Source organism: Rhinoraja longicauda, chromosome 11 (assembly GCF_053455715.1).
Source record: "Rhinoraja longicauda isolate Sanriku21f chromosome 11, sRhiLon1.1, whole genome shotgun sequence".
NCBI lineage: Eukaryota > Metazoa > Chordata > Chondrichthyes > Rajiformes > Arhynchobatidae > Rhinoraja > Rhinoraja longicauda.
The window spans coordinates 2,325,657-2,332,921 of record NC_135963.1 but is presented as its reverse complement, the minus strand read 5'-3'; positions in this window follow the sequence as shown (position 1 = coordinate 2,332,921).

Below are 7,265 nucleotides of genomic sequence, written 5' to 3'. Positions count from 1 at the left end.
CACAGGAATGGCTCCACACAGAGGGAATAAAGCTGGCCGGACATGGGGCATCCCTGACGAACCCCCCTCCCAAAGTGAATGGGAGCCAACAAAGAGCCATTGACCTTGACCAGGCACTCTGCAGCAGCATATAGGAGCCGGACCCGGGCCACAAAATGGGGTCTGAATCCAAACGCCCGCAGAGTCACGAGAAGGTAGTCGTGTCCCACCCGGTCAAACGCCTTCTCCTGGTCAAGGGAGAGAAAGGCAACTGACTGACCAGCCCTCTGGCACAGATGGATCAGGTCCCGGACCAGATGGATATTGTCCTGGATGGACCGGCCCGGGACTGTGTAGGACTGGTCAGGTTGGATCACATGGGACAGCACGGGCCCCAGGTGATTGGCCAATGCACGTGCAAAGACTTTGTAACCCGTACTGAGAAGAGAGACAGGGCGCCAGTTCTTCAAGAGGTGGAGATCGCCCTTCTTGGGCAGCAGGACGACGACTGCCCTGCGCCACGAGAAGGGCATCTACCCGGTCGCCAGGCTCTCCCCCAACACCTTCACATAGTCGCCCCCCAGGACACCCCAGAAGGCTCGAAGAAACTCCACAGTCAGCCCATCAAGCCCCGGAGACTTGCCCCTCCTGAGCTGGTGCAGGGCACCAGTCAACTCCTCCAGAGTTAGGGGACCATCGAGGCGCTCGGCCACCTCTTTGCACACTACGGGTAAGCCCTCCCACAGCACCCCTTGTGCCTCCCCACTAGATGTTCCCTCGGAGAACAGAGTGTCATAGAACGACCAAACTGAGGCACCCATTCTCTCCAGATCCGTGATGGAGGAGCCATCGTCCGCAAGCAACTCGACAAACTGCCTGCGGGCACCTCGGCACTTCTCCAGGGAGAAGAAAAAGGGGGAGGCGCGGTCCAGATCGTGGAACATCTGGACTCGCGACCTCAAATACTCGCCCCGGGACCTCCTCAGCTGCAAGTCCCTCAGTGCCCCTTTCTTCTCCTGGTACTCCTCCCACTCACACGAGTCCCCCTCCGTCTGACCCAGGCGAGACTCCGAGTCGAGCAACTCTCTCTCAAGCCGTCCGATCTCGGAGTCCTGCCCCTTGGTCGACCCCCTCGTGTAGTCCTGGCAAAACAGACGGACGTAAGCCTTCCCTACATCCCACCACTGCCTTAGGGAAGGGAAACGCCCCTGCCTTTCCCTCCACTCCGCCCAGAACTGCTTGAATGAATCCCGGAACCGGCGCTCCTCCAGTAGCCGGTTGTTGAAGTGCCAGTACGCGGACCCTGCCCGTGTGCGCGTCGGGATAAAGTCCACTCACACCAGGCAGTGGTCCGAGCACGGCTCCAACCGCATGGAGGCTGCCGAGACACAGGACACATAGGCCTTAGACACATATACACGGTCAATACGGGAACCACCCCCCTTAAACCTGTACGAGAAGGCGCCGGAGTTGGGATGGAAATTCCTCCAAGCATCTACTAGCTCAAAAGAATCCACCAACTCCCTTAATGTCTTTACCGCTGCCGGATCGCGCTGAATGTCAGAGCAATCTCTCGCCTCAAGTGTACAATTAAAATCACCCCCCAGGAAAACACACTCCCCCCGATCGATGGTGTTCAACAGCGCGGTCACTTCTTGTGTTAACCGCGTCTGCATAGCACCGCTCTTGGGGGCGTACACATTAATAAAATGTAACGGCACGCCATCCAGGCGCACGGCCAGATGCAACAACCGGCCTGGTACAATGTCCTGCACCTTGACAATCTCCGGCTGGAAAGATGGGACCAACTGGAAGGCCACTCCACTCGAAATGGAGGTGAGATGGCTGATGTAGACCCCCCCCTTCCCACTCCAGGAGCCAGGTGGGCTCGTCACTAGCCACAGTGTGTGTTTCCTGCAGGAAGCTCACCGCGTACCTCCCATCCCTCAGCACCGAGAGATGGTAAAACCTACGGAGAGACCCCCTGCCCCCATTAATATTCAGGCTGGCTATAGTGAGCTTCATTTTGAAAGCGCACAAGAACTTTTACCAGCCTGACGGAGTGGAGCCTCTCCGAGCCCTCTGCCCTTTCTTTAGGGACTTAAAAAGCTCTTGGAGCTGGCGCCGCTCATTTTTCGATACACCTGCCTCGTTCCCCTCCTCCTGAAGGATGGCATAAATGGACTGCAAGGGTACCGTCAGGTCCGACCAGCGGTCAACAGCCAGATCTGCCTTATTCCTCTTCCCTCTGCTGACCTTCAGAAAGCTCCGGAGTTCCCAGATATCAACAAGCCGACACACGGGGCTGCGGGTGGGACAGTCCATCAACTCACTGTCGCTGGACTCCACGTCCCCCTCCTCCTCCCACTCAATGTCTGTGCCCGAGTCTGGATAGTTCTGACTCCCAGCCGCCTCGCTCACCCCTCCCTGTGAGGTGGGCGGGTCGGCCACATCACCCGGTCCCTCCTCCGTCACCATCCCACCCCCAGGATCAGTGACGGGGGCAGGTACCGGTACCTCTAACTGTGGCAAGCTGCCTGGTAAATGGCCAGACTCCTGCACACCCCCACCGCACGTCTGGAGTCCGACCGAAGGACACGATCCGAAACGGCCCTGTCCTCCTTCGCACCCAGGGCACCCGCCCCAGCACCGTCACCCAGAGAGTCCCCGTCCCCCACCACCAGGGGAACCACCTCGCTCTGGCCCTCAGTCTCGGAGTCTCCCCTGCTCCCTCAGCCGGTGGGGCAACACACCCCTCAATAGGACTTGTAGCCTCAACGGGGAGCATGGGCTGGGGACCCATCCCCACACTCAAGTCCCCCCCATCAATCTTCCCCTGGTCACCCTCTAAGCCAGCGGACGCAATCCCTGGGGGAACAGCCCCCTCAGGTAGTGTGTCACCACTCTCAGGTGGTCCCTGCACTACAGAGGCATCCTCCTGCTCACAGGAAGCGTGCACTGGGTACTCTGCCTCAACAGGGAAGAAACGCCTCCCTTCAGGTCGCCCCTGGCCTTCAGGGCCGTTCTCCGTGTCAGAGGACGCACGCCTCCTCCTCTTATAACCACTAGGGTGCGGTGGTACAGTCAGCTCCATTGCTGAAGCCTGTTCCTCCGCCCCGCCATCTACCTGCTCATCCTCTCCAGCCTTCAGACCCTTAGGGTCCTCAGGCTTCCCTGAGCTAGGCTCAGAGGCGAGCTCGATAATATCTACTGCCGGGGGACCCTCATTAAGGTGACCTTCTGCCTGGCGTCCCGCTTGAAAGTTCTTCTTCTTGTTTTTAACTTTCTTACTCTTCTGTCTCTCCCAGTGCCCCTCATCCACCCCCCACACTGCACCGGCATCCTCCGCCACAGGTAAGGGACATGGGGGTGGTGGGGGAATGGAGGTTGGGGGCAAGAGAACAAAGTCATCACGGGCCACCGTGGTAGAACCAGCAGCCCCAGATGGGCCAGCACTGCCTTCCTGGGCCACCTTGGTAGAGCTGGCAGCCCGGTGCATGGGACAATTCCTGCGGAAATGCCCCACCTCTTTGCATGCATGGCAGCGTGCTTGGCCCGTGTTCCAAAACACGCGATAGCAGAATCCTTCCCATTCGACCTCAAAACTCCCCTCCATATCAATCCCCTGTGCCAGCTGTATGTACACGCGGCGATTGAACGTTAATACATGCTGCATCTCGGGATCATCCAACCTATGCAACAGTTTGGTGGGCCCAGACCGTACCTCCCCCAGCTTAGTTACATGTGGGAGCAGGAGCGCGTCCGGAACATAAGGGGGAACGTTGGACAGCATGACCGGCAGCACGGGACGCCCCCATGGGTCCACCGCCATGTAAATCCCAGCCACCGTGATCCCCCTTTCCAGTGCGGTAGCCACCGACTGCTCATTCTTTAGGATGACAACAGCCTTCCCACTGACCACCGCGCCTGCAATTATGGCCTTCTTGCCAACAGTCTCCCCCAGCGCGGTTAGCACAGCCTTGAAGGTAATGTTGCCCTGCAAGGTCACTTTCACCCCGTGTATACGCCCCAACGATTCATGGCCCTTAGTCACGGAGACTGCCGACTGTACGGCAGCTGCATAATTCTTGGGGGCCGCCATCTTTAGGGCGTGGAGCAAAACAAAACGTCTCAGTATTTTATAAGTCAAAGCAGTCTTTGCTGTACCTCCACGCATTTGCAGCAGTTTAAAGTCTTGTGAAGGCTTTCCTGGCAAAGCAACAGAAGCAGTCTCCTCCTGATAAGATAGGGAAAAGTCCGTGCCAATCCTCCCGTCGTAGAAAATGGAGCTTCCGGAGGCTTCTTCCCCAGGTCTCGGTCGCCCTCCCGGCTTCAACGAAAATCCAATGCACTGTTGCCGTACTTACCCGGCACACCTGGACCGGGCAAAGTCGGTGTGGGAGGGAGCTTTCTGATGCTACAGACCACAAACACCGCTCTAGACTCAGCTCCCACCAGTTCAAGTGCAATTTGGCCTTCCGCCAGCCACTGCTGCTCCTATGATTTTCAGAAAACACGAACAAATCCTCCCTAATTAAAGGACTCTTTCAACAAAGAGAGTCTCTGCTTTCCGACAGAAGTCCAAAAAGCAAATTCTGACTGCTTTCGTTTGTCCTCGCCAAACAAATCCTTCGAAAATAATCAAATACTCACAGCCAGCGCCAGACACCCACGTCCGATCCTGACCTTGGGTGCTGTCTGTACAGAGTTTGTACGTTCTCCCCTTGACCGTGCGGGTTTTCTCCGAGATCTTCGGTTTTCTTCCACACTCCAAAGATGTGCAGGTTTGTAGGTTAATTGGCTTGGTATATATGTAAAAATCAACCCTAGTATAGGATAGAGTTAAAATGCGGACATCGCTGGTCGGTACAGACTCAGTGGGCCAAAGGGCCTGTATTCACGCTGTTTCTCTAAATTAAACTCAAACTAAAGGCGGGGCTAGTGTAGATTGGACATCTTGGTTGTCACGGGGAAATTGGGCTGGAGGGCCAGTTTCCACGCTGTATGACTCTGTTGGAGCAGAATTAGGCCAATCGCTCCATCAAGTCTATTCCGCCATTCAATCATGGCTGATCTATCTTTCCCTCTCAACACCATTCCCCTGCCTTCTCCCCATGACTCCTGACACCCGCACTAATCTTTGATTAATATGGGTTGTTAGAGGTTATGGGGGGAAAGGGTAGGAGAATGGGGTTGGGAGGGAGAGATGGATCAGCCGAAAAAAATCAAAAAGGGCCACTTTTCAACATAATCGTACAAGGGGTAAGAGAGTTGTAAAAACAAGCCTGAAGGCTTTGTGTCTCAATGCAAGGAGTATACGTAATAAGGTGGATGAATTAAATGTGGAGATAGTTATTAATGATTATGATATAGTTGGGATTACGGAGACATGGCTCCAGGGTGACCAAGGCTGGGAGCTCAACATCCAGGGATATTCTATATTCAGGCGGGATAGACAGAAAGGAAAAGGAGGTGGGGTTGCATTACTGGTTAGAGAGGAGATTAAAGCAGTGGAAAGGAAGGACATTAGCTTGGAGGAAGTGGAATCGATATGGGTAGAGCTACGAAACACTAAGGGGCAGAAAACTCTAGTGGGAGTTGTGTACAGGCCACCTAACAGCAGTAGGGAGGTTGGGGATGGCATCAAGCAGGAAATTAGAAATGCATGCACTAAAGGCGCAGCAGTTATAATGGGTGACTTCAATCTACATATAGATTGGGTGAACCAAACTGGAAGGGGTGCTGAGGAAGAGGATTTCTTGGAATGTTTGAGAGATGGTTTTCTAAACCAACATGTCGAGGAACCAACGAGAGAACAGGCCATTCTAGACTGGGTATTGAGTAATGAGGAAGGGTTAGTTAGCAGTCTTGTTGTGCGAGGCCACTTGGGCAAGAGTGATCATAATATGGTAGAGTTCTTCATTAGGATGGAGAGTGACAAAGTCGATACAGAAACAAGTGTTCTGAACTTAAAGAAAGGTAACTTTGAGGGTATGAGGCGTGAATTGTCCAAGATAGACTGGCGATTGATGCTGAAAGGGTTGACGGTGGACATGCAATGGAAGGCATTTAAAGGTCGCATGGATGAACTACAACAAGTGTTCATCCCAGTTTGGCAAAAGAACAAACCAGGAAAGGTAGTGCATCCGTGGCTAACAAGGGAAATCAAGGATAGTATTAAAACAAAAGATGAAGCATACAGATTAGCCAGAAAAAGTAGCATACCAGAGGACTGGGAGAAATTCAGAGTCCAGCAGAGGAGGACAAAGGGCTTAATTAGGAAAGGGAAAATAGATTATGAGGGAAAACTGGCAAGGAACATAAAAACAGACTGCAAAAGCTTTTATAGATATGTCAAGAGAAAAAGATTAGTTAAGGCAAATGTAGATCCCTTGCAGTCGGAAACAGGTGAATTGATCATAGGGAACAAGGAGATGGCAGACCAATTGAACAAATACTTTGGTTCTGTCTTCACTAAGGAAGACATAAACCGTCTGCCAGAAATAGCGGGGGACCGGGGGTCTAATGAGATGGAGGAACTGAGGGAAATCCAGGTTAGTCGGGAAGTGGTGTTAGGTAAATTAAATGGATTAAAGGCAGATAAATCCCCAGGGCCAGATAGGCTGCATCCCAGAGTGCTTAAGGAAGTAGCCTCAGAAATAGTGGATGCATTAGTGATAATTTTTCAAAACTCTTTACATTCTGGAGTAGTTCCTGAGGACTGGAGGGTAGCTAATGTAATCCCACTTTTTAAAAAGGGAGGGAGAGAGAAAACGGGGAATTATAGACCAGTTAGCCTAACATCGGTAGTGGGGAAAATGCTAGAGTCAGTTATTAAAGATGTGATAGCATTACATTTGGAAAGTGGTGAAATCATCGGACAAAGTCAGCATGGATTTACCAAAGGCAAATCATGTCTGACGAATCTTATAGAATTTTTCGAGGATGTAACTAGTAGAGTGGATAAGGGAGAACCAGTCGATGTGTTATATCTGGACTTTCAGAAGGCTCCCGACAAGGTCCCACATAGGAGATTGGTGTACAAACTTAAAGCACACGGTATTGAGGGTTCAGTGTTGAGGTGGATAGAAAATTGGTTGGCGGACAGGAAGCAAAGAGTAGGAATAAACGGGTCCTTTTCGGAATGGCAGGCAGTGACTAGTGGGACTCAGCAAGGCTCAGTGCTGGGACCCCAGTTATTTACAGTGTATATTAATGATTTGGACGAGGGAATTGAATGCAACATCTCTAAGTTTGCGGATGACACGAAGCTGGGTGGCAGTGTT